The sequence below is a fragment of the Talpa occidentalis genome, unplaced genomic scaffold, assembly GCF_014898055.3.
Source record: "Talpa occidentalis isolate TD23 unplaced genomic scaffold, MPIMG_talOcc4v2.1 talOcc4.16, whole genome shotgun sequence".
In the NCBI taxonomy this organism is placed as follows: domain Eukaryota; kingdom Metazoa; phylum Chordata; class Mammalia; order Eulipotyphla; family Talpidae; genus Talpa; species Talpa occidentalis.
This window is the reverse complement of record NW_023601653.1, coordinates 11,255,307-11,273,898: the sequence shown is the minus strand read 5'-3', so window position 1 is coordinate 11,273,898 and position 18,592 is coordinate 11,255,307. Positions and strand designations below refer to the sequence as shown.

General features: G+C 48.3%; 1 protein-coding gene across 2 annotated transcripts in view; it reads left to right on the top strand.

Moving 5' to 3' along the window:
- CHST11 (carbohydrate sulfotransferase 11) overlaps positions 1-18,592 on the top strand; it is a 224,537-nt gene that overhangs the window by 17,459 nt on the left and 188,486 nt on the right. The gene's annotated exons all lie outside the window — the stretch shown is intronic.

Sequence of the window (18,592 nt, the reverse complement as noted above, 5' to 3'; positions counted from 1 at the left end):
AAGCAAAAAAGGAACTTTTGGGCAACACAGGGAATGGAAGAAGTCAGCATAGTAGAGTCTAGGGACTCTAGGATCTGGTCTCTTGTACCTTATCTGTCTCCTCATGGTGGTAATGTTGTTGCCGGCAGTTTAGCCACCATCCCACCCTGAGCAAACCTGACAGAAGAAAGGGTACTTGTCTTTCCCAGCAGTTTCCACAGAAGTCTTGGAATGAGAGTTCTAAGAGAACAGGGTGTTTCATATTTTATTTACTATCATAGCCAAACTCCTAGAGCAGTGTCTTGATTTATAGCCATAAACATGTATTAAACGAATGTCTCATTGATGTGGCTGGGGCCACACGCCCAGCCCAAGAATTGGGCTAAGAGTGGAGGAGAATGATTCTTAATGAGAATCATGCTGTTGCTTAAGATGGGGCATTGGGTGTTGAAAGAAATCACCCAATGTAGATTCGAGTTGTACCAGTGATATCAGACCTGTGTTGAGAGCACTGGAGGAACCTTCTAGCAAAGCCAAACTGACAACTGTGTATCAATCTAATAACTTGGCCAGCAGAAATTCTAGCCAACTTCTGGAATCCTAATAAATCCTTCCTGCCTTGACCAAAGAGCTCAGGTAAGAGCTTCCAAGACTTATCTTGCAACCAAAATAAAGGCCCTGGATTGGCTGTTGAAACCGTCTTGCAAAATAAGACAACACTGGGCATGCTCACCCCAGTGTATAACTGAGGTATACCCCAGTGTATAACTGACCTGTATAACTGAGGTACGTGTGTATGCAGATAAAAGTGACCTCAGAGATGTGGGCTCCACATGGCATTGTGGCAGCTTTTGGATGAGGGTCACCATGGACTGATGAATAATGGATGAATTTCTCATGAATAATTGAAGCAAGAGAGGCAAGAGGTGAAGATCTATAATTGGATTACAAAGGCATCTTGCACTTCTGTCATTGGTAGTGTTCCTTGGAAGTTTTTTGGCACTTGGAAAGTATATTGAAAGTGGTAGCATGGACTTTTTGATTCCATTTACCTCCTGTTTTTGGAAGGCAAATATATACCTGGGACTTAAAGAAGCCGTCGTGGTAGGTAGTTTTCTGAGGTAAGCAGGTCAGGGCTGATTGGTAATTCATGAAGCTGGCCACCCACTAGTCTTCCATCTCGTCACTTCATTCTGCTCATGTTGTGGCTTTCCTGTGCTTGGTGCAGGTGGCTCACCTCATGTTTGCCTCCTGCCCGGGGCAAGAGCAGGACAGGTGCCATAGAGGGCAGACCCCCTTGTGCCCATCTGTCCACACTGACATTGCAGGTGACTTGGACATGCGAGTCTTTTCATTCCTTCATCTGTAGAATGGGCACAACAATGGCATCTACCTTGTAGGATGAGGCGAGGAATAAACAAAATGAGCGAATGCGTGTGAAGTGGTTGGTGCAGTCCCGGGACCCTATAATTGACCTTGTAGGTAATATAGATCATTGATTACTATCAGTCAGATTAAAAAGACATGTATTTACTACAATTGTGATAAGCTACACAAAAGGGAAGGATCCAGAGAGCCTGTAGCAAGGAAAGCTGATCTAGTACTGGGGGTAGGGATGGGGGAACAGCTCTTGCTCCTAAGGAAACCACATTTGACACAGAGGAGTGGGAGTAGGAAAAGCTGGGCAGGGAGAGGAGGCGGCTTTCTTTGGGAAACTCGGTGGTCAGTCATTCACAAGCCTGGTGCTCTCTGGGGAGTTAATTTCCCAGGCCCCACCCCAGACCTTGTCTATCAGGGTTTGGGGAGGGTGTGCTCATAGGCGGTGGGGTCTGAAAATGTGTTTCTTTCAAACCTGCCCTTGGAAAATTTGGGGTGAACTGCTGTGCCAGGGCCATGGGCCTCAAGAATCCGGTGCTTGTGACTGGCCTGGAGAGCTTGCTCACAGCGCAGGTGCTGGGTTGGATTCCATAGGTTTGAGGTGGGACCCCGGATGATTCCTATTCAGGGGATTCCCTGACCATCTCTGGAAGGTGGGGTGGGTGGACAAAATCTGAAATTGAGGCCAGTGGAGAATAAAGTGGGCACCAAGGGAGTGTTTACTTTTGTTCTTAAGACAGTCATGCTTGGGTGGACGGGAAGGGCCAGCCTTGATCTGGACACAGAGCAGGCGGGGGAGGGCAGTGGAAAGAGGGGGGTTAGGAGGACTGGCGCCGCGGTGGTGAGGCTTGGAAGAAGGGTCCCGAGAAGGGTACAGGGCACTGGGAGCGCCGCCAATCCTGGCCTTCACCTTAGCTCAGAAGGTGGACGTGGCACATCTGACCCCGGCCCTGACTTCAGGTTTCTGTGCCCTTGAGACAGCAGTGAAACAAGTCAGCATAGATTTTCCCTGCAAGAGAGAAGACTGACTCGGGACCTCTGCATGTTCCCACTGCCAGCTTCGGGGGTTGGGTCGTGGGAGCCTTGGGCCCAGATCCAAAGCATCTTCAACGCTCGATCACCTTAATCATCAGCGGGGCTTAGTGTGAGCGCGTGAGTGGCAAGTGGAGACAGTGGAAAAGCACCTCTGACTGCAGACCTCTTGGGGGCCCACCTTCCTCCTGCATTTGGGGTACACCCCATCGAGATTACTGACACGCATTGTTTGGCAGTAGGGCGAGCTAAGGTGCAGTGGGTCTTTGCACAGCCTGTCTTGGCTTGAAGCTGGAGCATAAATCATCGCCCAGCTCTGAGCGTGTGTGTGCATGTGTGTGCGTGTGTGTGAGAGTGTGTGTGTCCACCTCCCTGCCTTCCCCGCTGGGGCTTCAGGGCTCCCGCCTCTGAGTCCTCTTTGCTGGGTTCCTTCCAGTCCGTGACGCTGCCAGTCATTCTTGCTTGACCTTTAGATTCTTCTCTTTAGAGGAAAATAGAGCCATTAGCTGTCCTCTCGAGCAGATGGACACCAGCCACAGGCAGCCTCCACCCAGGGAAGAAACGCATCTCAATGTCTCTGTGAATTTTTTTTTAATAATATCAAAATTAATGTCAGATGAGAGGACCCCTGGGGCCCTTTAGAGGGGACTCTGAGGAGGGAATAGGATGCTCCTAGTTTTAGAAAATGATATCAGCCTTTGGGGGGTGTGTGCGACTTTTTACCTCTTGGTGACACAATTAGACTGTGGGCTTCGTGAACCCAAGAGCTTAATCTCTGGCCGTACAGCCTGGGGGATGTGAGCCTTGGGCAGACCCAGGCAGGCCAGGCTCGTTGGCTGTTTTCTGGTTCATCCCTCTGGATGGTGACAGTTCTGGAGGACAGTTCTCTTCCTGGAACTTTCCAGTCAGGTTTCACCAGGGTGTGTATTTAAACACACACACACACACACACACCCTCCTGTTGCAGGAATATTTCTGATGAAGGTCAGTTTAAAGGCACTGGGAACTGGCTAGTTTTTGGCTTTTGTTACTCAAATAATAGTCCAGTTGAACAATCCCGTAGTCAGAGGGTTTTATAAAGAGGCATATCTGGGTAGAATTTAGAGAAACAAAAGCAAACCACACTTCGGTGTGAGATGTTTTAAAGTCTCACCTTGGGTTGGGCGAGACCACCGGTGGAGATGCCGGCGTTTAAACGAGCTGAGCCTGGGGGAGCTCAGGCTGTTTCCCAAAACACAGCCTCCTCCTGTCCCCATGACACTGTGCAGACTTCTTGTTTGCGACGACCCTGTTGTTGCAATTCCTACACTAATGATAGGGGCACCTCTCCCTGGCTGCTTGCTGCGTGCCGTGCCACAGACTTTAGAGCAGGCCTTGTTTAGTTCAGCAGCTTTGGAGTGGTTCTTAATGTCCTTATTTTTCAAATGTGGCCAATGGACTTGGAGACAGAGGAGCTGGTCTGAGAGTTTGGGCTCCTGCAGGTTAAGAATCCTGTTCCTATCCCTACAGAACAGGATGTACCCATTTTTGTTGAAGAGAAAATCTTCCCGGGTGGGAGGGAAAATGGTCGTCATTTTATAGTTCGTGTTTTCCTGTATGTATTCTCTGCATGTGGAAAATGCTGCTAAAATTTTCAGAAAACACATTTTCCCAGACAACTAAATTTTTTATGGGGATACTTTTTTCTTTTTTATTAAGCTGGCTAGCCAGGGGCCCAGGGCTTCTGGCAGTGGGGCTTGGCATGTGGGAAAAGCATTTGAGGGGCTCCAGCAAGGGCAGCCTGGGGACCCTGAGACTGGAGAGTGTGTGTGTGTGTGTGTGTGTGTGCATGCTTGTGTGAATTGCTGTTCACCATTTTATTGGTTTGCTGGGGCTGCCGTAACAAAATACTATAGACTGAGTGACTTAAAAACTTCGTTTTCTTGCAGTACTGTAGCTGGAAGTCCAAGATCAAGGTGTCTACAGGTCTGGTTTTCTGAGGCCTTTCTCCTTAGGCTGCAGAGAACCACCTCATCTTCACAAGATCTTTCTTTCCTGCACATGGGTCCCTGGTGTCTCTTTTTCTTCAAGTTTTCTCTTCTTACGAAGACACAGTTGAATCTGTTTAGTGCCCATTTTATTTATTTATCCAAAAGGGCAATTTTATTATAAACTGGGCAGGGGAAGGAAAAGACGCCAGCGCAGACACCAGCAGGCAGGAGAGCTGCCAGTGCCCATTTTAAAGGCCTTATTTTAAGTCAGTCTCCTCTTTAGAGGCCTTATCTCCAAACACAGTCACGTTCTGAGGTTCGGTTAGGACTTCAGCATGTGGCTTTTGGGGAGACAACCCACAACAGCCATTGCTGGCTTGTTTTGGCAGAGAGATATGCCGCCAGCATTTTAGGGGCGCTGGGGGCCTTTGGGTTTTCCATAAATTCAATCATGGGACTGTGACAAAAGCAAGTCTGGCCAGTCCTGCCTCATGTTTTGTAGCAAACAGCCCCATAAACACTTGTCCTTGGGACCTGACAGAGTCCCAGTTGTCTGTCTTCCTGGGCTCCCTGACAGCATTTTGCACAGAAACATCTGTTGGGGCAGGTGGGAAAGTTCTGGGGCAGCATTCAGCTAACTTTCTGGGTGGATTAGGCAAGAGAATCCTCTGGAAATGTCTGCTCCGAGACCATGGTTGCTCTGGGCCCCAGTATATTCTAAAAGGTGTGGATCTTGGCCTAGAGTTTGTGGAGGAAAAACAGACAAGTCCAGCCCAAACACTCATTTTGAACACCCCTCAGTTGGCCGATGTGAAATTATTTCTAAGATTTCCCTCCTTGTAGACACCTTCTCTAATCATCTCTGGATGATTTAAAGAATGTTCTTTTATTACATTACCCTTTATTTTCTTCAAAGCATATTTGGCTCTCTGAGATTAGCTTCTTTTTTCATTTTCCTTTTTGGTGTGCTTCTCCCCCAGTCAGAATAGAGGCTGCCTAAGGTCAGAGATTTTGTCTATTTCTCCTCCCCTGTATAACCTTGGTAAATGCCCCAGTGTATGCTCCAAAATAAGAACTTGGTAAATATAATTGTTGACTAATGAGACAAAGCTCTATTAATGCCCCTTGGAAGCTGTGAGTGAAGAATGTAATTCCTTTTTAAAATTACACTTTCAACTGGTTAAATTATATTTCTGGAATAAGACTCAGCTTGGAGATACCACCAAGGGTCCTGACATGAGTTGAGCGGATTCATATTTTATTAACAAGAATTTGGGATGTATTAGAGGAAAAATTTCAGGTTGAAATCACATGTACACTTAAGCATAACTCACTTTCCTGCTCTCAGCCAAGGTAGATTTTCTTGACCCAAGAGAGATCAGAAAATGAAACGAGATTGTAATTGCAATGGGGTGTTAAGGCTCAGTGGTTTGCAGCAACAGTTTAACCTCAACCATTCACATCTGGGGGCCACAGGGTGTATGTACTTTGGAGCAGCTACCTTGTGATGTGGCAAAATCTTTATTGTCTTCTCCTCCTTCATGATAGATGAAGCAGAGAGTATTTTTTGCCTGGGACCAGGTAGGTATGAGCTATTTAGTTGGCTCCTTAGTAGATACAGGTGCTCTTAGGGGGTGCTGGTCATTTTATTAACAGATATTTTCTGAGCATTTATTAGGTGCAAGGTGCCCGGTGAATAAAGCAGACATGCTGGCTGGTATGTAATCTAGTGGCTTTGGACATGTCTATGTGAGAGAGGTAGAAATAATAGATGCTCATGTGTCTGATGTTCAGTTAAGTGGGGGATGTGCTAGGAGAACAGCCTTTAGATTGGGGGGTGGTGTGGGATTGATGCCCTATGGGTAGGCGGCACCAGGGAGGCTTTCTTCTTCCCTACTCTCTGGCTCAGGCTGATGCTGCCAGTGAGTGAGTGATAATGGTTGGAAGCGGAGAGCAGTCCCCTCTGAAGTATTGAATCAGCAGGTGTGGTGGCCCCTGGGGTTGTGCATGTGCAGAAATGAGCCGCTTGTCTGTGAGCTCCCATGTGACACCCCTGCTGTCCTAGGATTGGGGCTACAGACTAATTCTAGAATTAGGCTAATTTTCCCAAGTCTCCAGCTGGGTCCCCACTGTCGGGACGCCAGGGAGATGAACGCAAGGCTGCACCACAATCCGCCGCCCAGGAGCAGTCCCACCCCATGTCAGTGCTCGGTGACTGCTCTTATTTGAATGGCTCTGTGATAACATCGCAGAAATAAAAACTAGGGTCTCTACTTCTGAGGAAGAGATAAGTGAGTTGGAGGCAGTTTCCCAGGGGAAGGGTTTGTGTCAAAGTGTTAAAATAGAATCCGCTCCAAGGCAGAAGACGTCTTTCAAGTTCATGTCTCAAAACTCCTGTGCCCCGGATCCTCCCCTAGCAGGTGAGCTCTGCAGCTTCTCAGAGCAACCTCGGAGGCGTGTTGTCTCTCTAAGTCACCAGGGATTCAGATTTATGGCTCCGGGGTGGTGGTGTGGGGCTAGCTGACAGACTCAGAGGCAGCTCGGGTTCATTCAGTAAAAACATTTAAACAATGGGGCTGTTTATTGTGTGGAGAGATTTTTAAAAACATTGAAACAATTTTTAATGGTAACAAAACACAGGAAATATACCATTTTAACCATTTTAAGATGTGCAGTTCAGCCATGTTGAGTATACACCTACCATTTGGCAGCAAATCTCTAGAACTGTTTTCAGCTTGCAAAACTGTATCCAGTAAACAACAATTCCGCTTTCCTCTTTACCCTCCAGCTCCCGGAAACCAGTATTTTGCTTTCTGTTTCAATGGATTTGACTACTTAAATATCCCAAAGTGGAATTATTAGACATTTGTCATTTTGTGCCTGGACTATTTCACTCAGCATAGTGTCTTCATCCATGTCAAAGCATGTTGTCAGAATTCCTCTCTTCAGGGCTCAGTAATATTCCATTGTGTGTGTGTGTGTGTGTGTGTGTGTGTGTGTATTTTTTTTTTTTTCCCATTAGCCACTCATCCATGAATGGGCACACAAATGCTTCCTCCCCTTGGTTTTTGTGAAAAGTGATATTATAAACATGGGTGTGCAAATGTTTCTATGAGACCCTGCTTTCAATTCTTTTGAATATACACACGGAGTAGAATTGCTAGATCATACGGTAATTCTATTTTTAGTAAGAGGTGAATAAAAGTTCCAGTTCTCTACAACCTTGCCAATATTTGTTGTTTTCTGTGTGGGTTTTGTTTTGTTTTTGATGGTAGCCATCCTAATGGGCTTGAGTTGGCATCTGATTATGGTAAAACTGTGCAGTTTTATTACTTCATACTTCATGGTTGTAACTGATAGAAAAATTGATACTACAACAATAAAACTAATACTTTTTATTAATGGTGTTTATTCAGTCTCCTAAGCACCTTGCATGACTTAATTCTCATCACAGCTGTGTAAGGAAATGTCTGTTATGACTCCGTTTTATAGATGGGGAAATTGAGGCTTGGAGAAATTTAAGTAACTTATATACAAGGTCATACAAACAGTAAAGGCCGTCACCTGGATTTGAAACTAGCTATATGGCTTCCAGAGAATTCTCGGCTCCCTCTATTTAACTAAGCTATTTGAGATTCACATCGTGAACTGACTCCTCTCAGGAAAATAATAAGACATCCTGAGATCCTTCCTTGAGATTGGAGTACCCGGTGGGCTCAGGAGTTAAAGATTTGGAATGAAGGCTCAGGTCATTACTGAAGCCTCTTGCAGTAGACCCCACCAGGGGCGGAACTTCACATATAGTGGCCAGTCTCCTTAGCCTTTCGCTTGCAAAGGATTTTGTACTTTTTTGGAATTCCCCTAACTCTAGAGTAAATAACGGAAAAAAAAGTCAGGACAGCGACACATGATTTTGAATAATTTTTCTTGCCATGATAAGCAACTACTAATTTGCTTTCTATTCTTTGCATTGTTTGCATGTGTGCATGCCGGGATGGAGTGTGTGTGTGTGCTGAGGGGGGGCAGGATATTGAATTAGTGAGTTATTACTGTATTAACGTGTTTGTTCTCAGAGCTGGGTGATCTTCTGGAAAGCCGTAGAAGCAGTGGACTACCTCTCAAATTAAAAATAAATGTCAAATATTTAATTTAATTTTGGTAATCTTTACTTTATTTCATTCTGTTTTTTGATTAGAACTCATATTAGTCTAGTTTCCTTTAGGTGCTATGAAAGTAACTGCCGGCCACAAATTTCTCAGATCAGTTCTAATGTTTGTGTTGGATTATTGTATTAACAAATGCTTCAAATTACATTAGGAAAAACACATTACATTATTTCAAGTTGGGGGAGCAATTCTACATTCCTATCTGCTAATCCACTCAGTAAATAACAGCACCAGGCCTTCTAACCAGACCAATTAAATCTGCAGAGCCATTTCTTCCTCTTTGATATATGTTTGGTTTACGTTTTTTGTTTTATTTTGTCACCATAAAACAAAATCCATTAAGAACTCAATTCACAGACAAATCCCCCAAACTTTTTTTTTTTTTTTTTAAAACAAGACAAAGAAAACATGACGTGTTCTTTCCTGTCACAAAATCCCAGACAGTCTGAAGATGAATCCGAAAGCAAGTTCTGAGGATTATTAAACTGGGGAGCCTGGAAGAGTCCTCCATCCTGGCACTGCCTGCCTGCTGGAAGCGGGCAGACAGGCCTGCTCCTCCCTCGCTGAACCAGACCCACCTCGAGCTGTGGGCAGTGTGGCCACGTTCCAGCCATGTGACACTGGGGCCTTTCTCTGTGACTTGTGCGTGAGGCTGCCTCACGGGACTTCGAGACTGAACAGCACACGCCTGGCATTCTGTGATTGTTGCTTGAAGAACAGTTACTGTCACTATCATTGGATGGTGCTGAGTGGTGTGCCTCCCACCCCCCAAATTCATAGGCTGAAGTGCTAACCCCCAGTACCTCAGAATGTGACTGTCTTTGGAGATGGGGCCCTTTAGAGGTGGTTACATTAAAGCAAGGTCATGGGGTGGCCCTGCACAGGGTGACTGGTGATTTTGTACAAGGAGCTTTGGACACAGATATAGACACGTACTCCCAAAGGGGAGACCTTGTGAGGACCCAGGCAGAGATGGACTACAAGCAGGAGAGGCCTCGGGAGAAACCAACCCTCCGTTCTGACTTCCAGCCCCAGGACTGAGACGCAACATTTTGGTTGTTGAACCCCTCAAGTGTGTGGTGTGTGGTGTTCTGGTCTCCTTAGCAAACTATATTCCATTTCATTCCTTGGATGCTTGCACAATTTTTTTTTAATGCCTTGTGCATTAAAGACAAATAAAAGTTCCTATTTTATTTTCTCTACAGTAATTTCTTCACAGGTTTCTTCATCTGATTTCTGGGTTTTTTCAGAGGTGCCGATATCTCTTGGCCTTTGCTAACCTCTCCTGTCCTACGTTATTTCTATCTTCTTTCTCTGCCTTTTCAAAGGTGAGTGTTCATGCCTCGTGACAGAGGATCTGCTGTGGTGTTCACAGGACAGACAAGCCTTCAGGGAGACTTTCACTGGAAACTTCCCCACGTGACCCTTTATACTGGAAGATTCAGCAAATTTCACTTCTGGGTTATCTGGATTGTTGGTTATTTATGCAATTCATTCAAGCAGATATGGGGAAGATTCAGTTCAAAGAGTTCAGTTCAGTGCTTGAGTTAACCATTGATTGTAATGGTCTTTTGCAGCTGAGAACATTGTTAAGGGTTTCCTTTCGGAAACTTTTCATAATTTCCAGGTAGCTGGAGGGAGAAGATATTTTTTATTTGTGTTATTTCCAATTAGTTTTGTCTATATTTTTTTCCAGCAAAACAGTTTGAATTTACTCTCATCTTTTCTTGCTCTTTGAGCCCCCTTTCAACCTGCCCATGACTCTCCTGCTCTTTAACCTTCCATGATTCACTAGTGCCAATGACTGTCTCGAGTTTAATTTCTTTTGGGCCTGGGACTATGGTCCTTGGGTTTTTTTTTTCCCCCAATTCACTTGGATCCCAAAGATTAGACCAAATATTATCAGTAGTATTAATTGGTCTTTTGTTAGGGGGAAGGAGATGTATTAAGTTTTTCATCCTTTTCTTTTTTTAATATTTATTTATTTTTATGCATACAAGAACTGGGATGTAAGCCAGAGGTATGGGGTGAGGGGGTGGGGTGAGAGGATTCACCAGAGAGAGTGGCGAGCAGAACTGGCAGGTTTATTGAAATACACTGCTGAGGGGAGCAGTGGGGGAGACAGGAGAGGTCTGCTGTGCCATGTGGGTAGCTCCCTGGCTGGCCGGGGATCGATCTCATCCTGCAGTAGCTTCATAGTGCTGTCTTTAACTCCTGTGCCACCAAGGAGAACCCTTTTCATCCTTTTATATGCTGTTGAGAAGTAGCTGTTAGTTTTAGTTTCCTTTTCTGCTTTGGGGTTTCTGTAATGGCCACTGAGTGGGGGCGGATATGAAAGGGGGGAGTGGGACTCTGGATCTGGGTCAGAGTTGGGGAGACCAGCCACTGGGGCCTCAACAGTTGAGGTGACATGCTTGTAGCCTCCTTCTGGTCCCCTGCCCGAATGGGGTGGTGGGAAGGGATGAATTGGGGACCTCAAGTCCAGGTACGTGGGCTGTTCTTGTCCCTCTCCCCACCTCAAAACCTGGAGCAGCTGTCAATTGTGGGGCCATTAACTTGATGCAGGTCTGGCCAGACAATGCATCTTTTAACCTTGACTTTGGCAAGAAAACATCAGTGGGGAGACTAGCAGACAAGGTGCCTGAAGCACAGATCCCAGCCATCCTGGTGGGTTAGCAGAGCTTTCTGAATATAAAGAAGTCATTATTATGTAAATCAAATAGATCCTTACATCTGACTAGCTGTCACTCAAAAGTTGGACAGCTCAGACCAAAAAAAAAAAAAAAAAAAAGGAGGGGCGTGCAGGGGGATCATCAGAAAAAGGGGTTGGCTCTCTGGGGTTTTAGACCACGCCCTGCCCAGGTCCTCAGCGCCACCTGCTCCCCTTCTGCCCACTTCGCTCTCTTATTCTGTAGCCATGAGATCCCGTCAAAGAGTTTAGGGCACTGTGAATCCCCCGCCGCCAGTGCAGCCTGCTCAGAACCCAGCAGGAAGAGGTTTATAAATATTTTTTGATGGTGCTAAATAAGATTCATACAGCTTTGCAGTATTTGATTATGAACTTTTAATCCCACACCCCAGGTGACCCTTAAGCTCTTTCTGTTTTTCCCCATAGCTGTCTTCTGAGATGCATTTACCGGGCCTTGTTAATGGTTTGTTTCCCTCCCTTTGATTTATTAAATTAGAAACTCAGTTCTTGGCTTCCTCCCTCGTTGGGAGAACTTTTTGCTTCATCTCCATAAAATGTTGCTGTTGGGCCTTTTCCTGCTTTATTACTTTGCATTAATACTTGGCAGCTCATGTCAGAGCCCCCTTTTATTCCCTGAACTTGCAATACCGCCTCCCCTTTGGAGGCCTGGGTGCTGGCTAAGGGTCTCTGGGCCTCTCATATTTTACATTGGGAGTTGGGGTTTATCAGGCCCAGCTTAGTGATAAGCGGCACAGAGAATTTTAAATGGTTTGTTTTAAGCCACATGGCTCATCGGGGGCAAAATGGACCTAAGGTACTAGAAACAAACAAGAAAAGAGAGCGGATGAGAAAGGAAGAAAGCAAATGAACACTCAGTGTGTCCTCCCTGTGGTGTCTTAGCAATACACGACTGACGTGTTTTCACCTTGGCGCTTCTCTGTGAAGGGGGAGCAGAGGAGTACATGAGCTAAGACATGAGCCATCAACAGGAAGGGGCCCTCGAACAAGTGTGAGGATGGTTATGATGCTGGGGCTCTTGCAGTCACAGGTACACTTCCCTCCCCCAAATCTATTTCAGTGGCAGGATTACGAACCCCTTGCATTGGGGTTTCAGCTGGACAACAGAGCTGTCAGTTTTTGCTGTGGGGTGGTGTGTGGGGCCCTTCTACAGGGTTCTAGGTTTCAAGGCATGTGATTCTCTGAAAGAATAAAGGCGGGCAAGTGGAATTGAAAGTGGGTTAGCCTGGTGACTTACGGAATAAGCTGGGAGGTGGTTTCTTGGGTTTTGGTCTCTGGAGGCTGGAAGGTCATTTTGATGGAAGGGATCGAGCAAGGGGTCCTTTGATTTCACCCCAGTGCAGGACCTGCATTTAGTGCAAGTGGAACCTGCCCTGTAGGATGCTTCACTACCCTCCAAGTTCTCGAGGATGGGAGGGGCGCTGAGCTGCTGTTAGAGCACCCTGTGGGATGAGAGACAAGACCTGGGTGGAGTGGGGAGATGCTGGAGATAGGACTCTCCCTCCTTGGTCAGTGAGCCCAGGTCTCTCTTTTGCTGGCTTCATGCCCTGGACTGTAAAACCTGCTGCTCAGCAGTTCCCGGTGGAGACCAGTGTTAGGGTACACCCCAGGTGGTTAAACAGTGGGGCCGGAGCTAGGAGGTAACACAAAGCCATTTCCAAGTCCTTGAAGGTAAACACCCTCATTTTGCTAGGTAATCCTGGGGAGGTGCTGGGCTGAAAGTACTTTCCTCCCTTTTGGGAAACATTGGCTGGTGTTTAGTGGTCAGGCAAATCCTCTGCTCGAATCCTCACACCCAGCCACTTAACTAGATTTTTGACCTTGGGCATGTCACTTATGCTTATGGGCACTAGCTCACTTGCAAAGTGTGCTCAGCTGGCACCGTGAACACCCTTGGGGTCTTTGTGAGGATGGCATGTGATGTTCCAGTGGAGTGCTCGGCCTAGGGCCCGGCCCGGTCAAGTCTGCCTGGAGCACATGAAGTCACCAGCTCTAGTGTGAGTGCATGTGTGAAGGGCAGGATTGGGCACAGTGCAGGTTCTCTATGACCCGAGCAGACGGGGTAAGGAAGAATCCTGGAGCCCTCAGTGACTTTCTCAGGCTTTTATTGGGATTTACCAGGTACACGGCAGGCAAGGGTCTGGGGGACCAGGAGGCTGGCAGGCCTCCCAGCCCCCAGCAAGTCTTCACTCTTTCTGGGCTCTCGGCTTTCTCTGGTGGCCTTGTTCTCTGCTCCGCTCGTGATTCTCTTTGCTTCTTTGCTTCTCGTGGTTCTGCTGGCGTCCCAGTGACGCCGCCCTTACAAGCTCAGTCTCTCAGGTGCACCCACTTACGCATGCTCACACCCCACTCCAGGTGCCCGCCATCAGGCATGCATTCAGGATCACAAGGATCCATCATCCATCCTAATGGCGGGAGGGCAGAAAAGCCTGATACTTTACCTTACCCTACAGCATGGAACACCATCTGGGGCCCCCAGTGCCAGGAAAGGTGCCTCATGTTAGGAATGAAGTGAGCTTTGCGAAAGGTAGTTGTCAAATCTTAAGTGCCTTCCACTCGTGCCCTGGCGTCTGTCACCGTGGACACTGTTAATCAGAGGCAGCCCTCGCTGATGTAGGATAAGGCACAACTGTGAGCAGACACCCCCTAACCCTCTCCTGCCCGACAGTGTGGGACAGGACAGAGGCTCCTGCTATGACCCGCATCCGTGACCTCAGCCGCTCCCCTCGGCCCTCTCAGTGCTGGTTCTTAGAACACCTGCTTGGCCACATTGTGCAGTTAAATGAAGATGTACATCTGCAGGAGCACCTGGTGCTTGCTGTGGGGCAAAAAACAAAAGCCCCCAAAAGAGAGCTCGGGTCTTTCTTCCCAACTCATAATTGTAACCAGGTGGCTTGATTTGTGAGCGATAATATATTTCCACCCTCTCTGCAATCAGTCTTTTAACTTCAACCCCACCCCCTGCCTGTGTGAAACAATTAATAAGGGAGGCAGCCAGGAGCCAGCAAGGGTGCTAAATTGGGTAGCTCAGAGACCCAGTTTAGTGCGACTGAGACTATCAAGTGCAAAAAGCGCTAGGGAGGCGAGAGACCAGGGGGAGGCTACGTCAGGAGCTCATGAGGTAAGTGCAGTGGAAATGAATAATCTTTTGTTAGACTCCGTGTATTCCCGAGGCCTGAGCCCAGAGGAGAATTTGGAGGCAGCTTTTATTGGGGCGGCAAGAAAAGTATCTTATCAGTGCTTCAAAGTGGATCAGAGCCTAGGACAGAGCCTAGGACTACCTGTCTAACAAGCTCCCAGGTGCTGCCATCTGTTCAATAGCTAATGAGATTTAAGGCGCTCGCTCCACGGGAGACGGGAGATTTAAGGCTTTAGCCCCCGGGGAGACCCCGCCTCTGCACTCTGGCCAACATGGCTCAGCAGACAAGGTCTGGGTGGTGGATGGTGAAGCCTGGCCTGCCTCGGCCCCCACCTCTGTCCCTTCCAAGGTATGTGATGTGGGTGTCTGAGTCTGCTCGGGCTGCTGTGACGCAATACCATGGGCTGGGGAGTTTATAAACAGTTCTGGAGACTGAGGTCTGAGATGAGGGTGCCGGCCCTGTTGGGTGAGGGCCCTCTTCCTGGTACCTGCTGGCTAAGCCCTCAGGTGATGGAAGGGGCCTGGAGCTCTCTGCACCTCCCTGAAGGTTCCACCCTCATTGTGTAAGCCCCTCCCAGAGACCCCAACTCTCTCTCTTCCTTTTGGGGGTAGAAGTTTTGAGGGGTCAAACACGCATAAAACTTGGGCAAATCGATTAACACAGAGCTGGTTCTTGGCTGAATATGAGAGTTCGTTCCTGAAAGTTCCCCTCAGATGTAGGAAAGAAAAAAGCAAGAAGATGGGACCTCTGGGCTTCTTAAAAATGAGCCCAGCTCTTCCCACCATGAAGGCTGGGTGACCTGTGGCAAATTACCTTTGGGTTCCGAGCCTCAGTTTCCTTCCTTTGGGCAATCTGGCCTCCCCGGCAGCCTCGTGTGTAGATATGAAGGAGATGGCTCTTGTGAACCCCCTCTTGTGTTGGATGCACCCAGCAAGTGATAGCTTTTCCGCCCTGGCTCTCTAGAGAACCTCGGACTGGGTCTGCTCCCGTCAGGACAATGGGCCTGACTCTTGGGCTGTCCCACCCGGGGCTCCCACACTCCCAGGGTAGCTTCTTGCTGTTGCCATCTTGCTTTGGGAGGGTTGGTGGTTGAAGGCACAGCTCTTCTGGGTTCGCTTCCGCACCTCGCATGGGTTTTGAGCTGCGGAAAAGTCTGTGTGTGTGTTTCATTCCCGAGACTGCGCTTGGCGGAAGCCTTCCTTTCCCCGGGCCCCCCACGCTGTGTTAATGTAATTAGCAGTGGCTTTAGGCATTGAAGGCACATGTGCTCAGTAAAACCAGGCACCTGCTGTCAGTGCCTGGCACCTCGCCGTGTCTAAGCCCTGTAGGGACTGGGGGTGCAGCGCCTGGTGGGGGCACTGCAGCTGGCCACCGCCTGCAGGCTCTCCCCACCGCTGACTTGGTTTCTTCTGCTCACCTGTCGCTAACAACTGGGTGGGGAGGAGGCTGAGGCACTTACAAAGAGTAAAATTCTGGGCTGGAGGGCCCCTCGGGTGCTCCTGTCTAGTGCTTTCTGAAAGCCAGTTCATGGATGAAGCACATTAGGATCTCTTGGAGAACTTGTTTAGAAAGCACACTGGGGGACTCCACCTGGACGTTCTTATTTAGCAAATGGGCAGGGCGTGCCCTAATCTGTATTTTTAAACCAAGTCCCAGGTGATTCCCTTAGGCAGTTAGGTCTGGTCAAATTGTGCTGAGTCCCACCTCTTCGGAGCCAGGGCTGCACGTGCCTCCGTCTCTTCAGCTGCTCAGCACACCCAGTGACTGACCGAGAACCAGACCTAGTCCTCGGAACTCAGAAGTTCCTCCTTTTTATTTTTTGAAATCTAGGTCCCCCTGTGAGGCGGGCTCTTGTCATTTTGCGTGCAGGCCTCTGATCTGGGCCAGGAGTTGAGCCCAGCGGCAGCGCTGTAGTGGAACCAGCAGTGCTCAGCTGAGGGCTGGTTTGCTCTCCCCACACACCCGCAATGCTGGAGATATTTTCGGTTGTCACGACTTGGTGAGGAAAGGCAGTTACTACTGGCATCTAGTGGGTAGAAGCCAGGGATGCTGCTAAGCACCCGACACCACCCAGGACAATTTCATAGCAAAGAAGCATCCCTGCAACATGTCAGTATTGCCGAGGCTGGGAAACCCTGGTCTAGAGAGGCAGGGTCCTGAGTTAGTAGGCTTGGGGTTACACTCAAGAGTCTGCCTTTCCAGCCGGCTCCTAGGTCATGTGGATGCCCTTCTGGGGACCAGCCTTGGTCTAGCAAGTGTTTTAAAGCAATTAATTTCAGAGTGACTCAGATGTGGGTTGGACGCAGGTCTCCTTAAGTAGCTGTGTGACTTTGGGCAAATCATTTAATCGCTGTGACCTTTAGTTTGTTCATCTAGAAAATGGGGATAATCTTACATGTGGTCGAAAGAGATTTTCTCTGTAAAGAGCTTAGTGTGTTCTGGGCCTTAGAGCGTCTGCAACAAACGTGACTGTTACTTTCAATACTAGTATTATTCTTTGCTAAGCCCTTCAGCTCTATTTGTCCAGTGTCTGATTATTTACCTGCTTTGTGCAGAAGGCTTTGCTAAAATAGGATTAGGTGGGAGGAGAAGCAAAGGATTAACTCTGTGATGATGAACTATAAAAATAATAGTGTCATTTTTTTACTGAGAAGTCACCCTACCCTCTGGCTCTGGGAGGGAGCCGAGGCTGAGCAGGCCATATAACATGGACTACGTTCTTCACACCCCCAAATCCATAGCTGTTGTTCTGCATTTACTCACCAAAGGTGGATGTGGAGAGAATTTCCTAAAAACAAGGGGTCTGTTTTTTGGGTTAGGCCGGATGGTCTCCATCAGATGGTCTGATTCCTTTGGCTGGGGTGAGGCTCAGGAACTTGCATTTCATACCAGCACCCCGCGTCTGGTGTTGGGGTACCACTATGTGAACCCAGTCCTCTGGCTCAGGTTAGCCCTTGGTGTTCAGCAAAGGTGGCAAGTGTGGGGTGGCTGGGTCGGAGGACACTGTTCTGACAGTTTTCTTATTCTGGCAGAGGTGCACTGGCTTTGCCGAGTCATCGTCATACTTGGGCAGAGTGGGGTGGGGGGCGGAATATGTAACTGGCTGTCAGAGCACTTGACCTCCAAAGGGGTTATCTGGAAGCAAGAAGTGGAGGTGATGGAGGTGGGAACAGAGGCAGGTGCTGGGGATGTTTCTGCAATTCCCGGTAAATGTGAAAAGACAAGACTGCTCAGCAGGAGAGCCTTGAAGGGAGTGGTGTGGGGGGAGGGCCGGGAGCCCCTGGCTGCAGCCGTTGGCCTGAGGAGGAGAAGGCAGCATCTTTGGAGGAGAGGGTGACAGTGCGGGGCAGGCCAAGGCAGGGAGCTCTCAGGAGTGCGGCTCCCCTGTGTGCTGCGTGGCTCTGGGGAGAGCAAGCAGAGCACGAGCAGATGGGTTCCAGCACTGCCAGCAGTAAATCAATGACTAGAGGAGGATGGAAGCCGCCAATTAGCAGGCTACCTGGATCCCTTCTCCCAGCCTGGAGGTCCCCACCTGGGAGCCCCTGCAGAGCCCTCTGCCTCCTGCTGATAGTTTCGACACCTACTGCCTTCTTGAGAGAACTTAAGGTGCATGAAATGCGGAAAAGCCTAAACTGCCAAGCTGCTTCTTGCTTTCAAATTTCAGCCCTGCCACGTGCATACTACCTGTGTGCCTTTGATCAAACTCCTGCACCTGTCTGTGCCTCCATTTCTCCATCAGTAAAAGGGGAACAACGGTGATAATTCTCTCTCCATTATTGCCACTAAGCCACATTTGCACAGCTGTATCTGCTTGTTGTTCAAGTATCCGGGAGGTCAGAGGGCTCTGTCATTTTGGCTGGCCTCGCTCACATGTGTGAGGGCCACTAAGCCAGAATGACCTTGGCTGGGATGACGAAGGTGATCCAACACCACTGCTCATGCCTCTGCTCCTCTGGCAGGGCAACCAGGCAGGTTCTCATGGATAAAGCCATGGTTTAGGGGCCAGAAAGCCACTCATGCAAGTGCTTTTCAATCCACTGTGGGATGTGTGCTTTCATGTCAGTGACCAAAGCAAATGACACCGTTGAACTCAGTCAAAGCAGAATGCCCTGCCCAGAATGACCCTGGGAGGGGACATGGCTTCAGGGGCACAGAACAAGCCTAAAATTGACAGGTCACACTGGGCACTGGATTTCATGGGCAGGTCCATGTTGGGAAGTC